Here is a 2,147-nt window from a genome sequence, read left to right as displayed (position 1 = left end):
CCCGCCCCCCTTTTGTTTTTGGGGGGCCTTTCTGTTTCCCGGTGCTGGCCAGGGGCCCTACCTTGCCCAGGGAAGGGCAAAGGACAGATGAACTGGAAAACATGGAGTCTGTGGCATTTTATCATGGAAAAAATAGAACCCTCCTCTTCCTTTTTAGGTTGTTCTGGATGCTGCCAGTAGAAATCTCTATGGTGCTGTTTAGAAAGTTTTTTGTTGAAACATTTTCCCTTTAATTGTGATTTGTTACATGATTATTACATTTTATTTTCTGTTTTCTTTCTTTCTTTCTTTCTTTTTTTTTTTTTTTTTTAATCTATAAGCATTTCTACAACTTCCCCACGTTCCCCTCGAATTCATGCTGAATGTGTGCATGCTGTGCCCAGAGCAGTGAGCGCGTGGCCAAGCCTGGGCACAGCTGAGACTGTGAATTTTGTACCCAACTTCCTTTCTTTTTTTTTCCTTTTTTTTTTTTTTTCCATAAAACCTTTGGAAAGAGGCGTGGTGCGGGCACGGCCATGTGCGTCCTGCAAGTGCAGCCGGGGGTTCCTGGGAAGCAGCGGTGGGAAGGCGCAGGATGGAGGTGTTGCTCCCGGTCCCGTACCTCCCCGCCGCTCGCCAGTGCAGTGCTGGGGACCTCTAGTGACAAACTGGTGTGTGCTGGGAGCCGGGCCCGGGCGGGTCGGGGGCTCTGCGGCAGTATTTGGGCTCCTGGCTGGGCGTCGCTCGCTGTCCCTGGGTGCGGTGCCGCGGTCAGTCACTGCTGTGCCCTGGGGGGTGTCAGGTAATGACCGTGCCCTGCCCGAGGAACACCAATCCCGTGGGTAATTAGCCAGATGAGTTGATGACCAGAGGGGGTAAAGCTGCAGGACCGGGAGCTCTGCGACGCTGGGGGAGAGCACTGGAGGCAATGGGGCTAGAAGGGAAAAGCACTGATTTGGGGGACTGCTGTGTTCCCACCCCCCATTTCTTCAGAGGGAAGGTGCAGGGGAGAGGGTGCCGTGGGAAGGCTTCCCAGTAGTGTCACCTTGGCAGGTGCCCTGCGCAGTGCTGGGCCAGCTGGGGTGGGTGCTCCTCATGTGCCTGTGACCAGCCCCTCTCTCACGCCCACTTCCATTTCTGTGTCCAGCCTTCTCCCTTTGACACCTTTCCAGGGAAAGTCCTGAATTTTGGGACTCCCTCTTTCACCTTGGCAGCCCCCCGCAGCTCTGTCCCTTGCCCTAGGGGAGGGAGAGGCTTTTTGGTCTCCTGCTCTGGTCTCGCCCCAGTCAAACCAAAGTGGTTTCCTTCCCCCAGAGCTGTGCCTGCGCCAGGGGCTGGTGCTCCTGCCCTGGGATGGACCAGAGAGTGGGGAGGGCAGGAGTTATTGGAATTAAATTTATGGAGAAATAACAAACTACTGTAAATATCTTTTTGTTTTTTCTATTGTCAAATAAAAGTTTTTTTTAGTTTTGTTGGTTTTTTTAAAATATGAGCTGTGTGCCAGAGTGAACTGTGTCATTTGTGGGTGCCTCACTTGATTCTCCACCACCAGGAGAAACTCCTGGGCCACCCCGGAATAGCACCTGGGTGTCCCCCACTCTCCATGGGCTGCTGGGGCTTTGTGCTTGTGGTGAGAGATGTGGGATAGGGCACGTTCCCAGGGGAGTGGGGGGCTGGAGCCAGGGCAGGGTCTGCCAGCCCAGCTCGGGGGTCTGCTCTGTGCCAGGGGGTCGCAGCTGGGGACACCACAGCTCTGCTGCCCCTTCTGCAGCCCCAGACAGCACTTCAGGGCTCCCGAGCTGCACAGAGGGGCCAATGCCCCTTCGGACCCCCAGGCAGGTCGAGCAGAACCTCGGGGACCTGCTCCCCCCACCAGAGGCCCGCGGCTCCCGGGGGCTCAGGACACGGGGCCGGTGGGCGGTGTGAGGGCACAGGGGTCATGCGGGGGAGGCACCGCTCTGACCCCCCCACACCCACCTCCATCGCCTCCCAGGGCACCAGCGGGGACTGGTGGTGCTGGGAGGGGTCCTCCAGTGGGACCCCCGGCCCTGTCCCAGCCCTGCAGCCCCCCAGGCCCTGGGCTCTGGCCTGGGCACACGGAACAGCCTCATTAATGTGACACTCTCCTGTGTCCCAGAGCGGTTTGGGCTGGAAGCACGGGCCCAGCC

The sequence above is a fragment of the Corvus brachyrhynchos genome, unplaced genomic scaffold (assembly GCF_000691975.1).
Source record: "Corvus brachyrhynchos isolate BGI_N302 unplaced genomic scaffold, ASM69197v1 scaffold661, whole genome shotgun sequence".
In the NCBI taxonomy this organism is placed as follows: Eukaryota; Metazoa; Chordata; class Aves; order Passeriformes; family Corvidae; genus Corvus; species Corvus brachyrhynchos.
Note: the sequence above shows the minus strand (reverse complement) of the source record.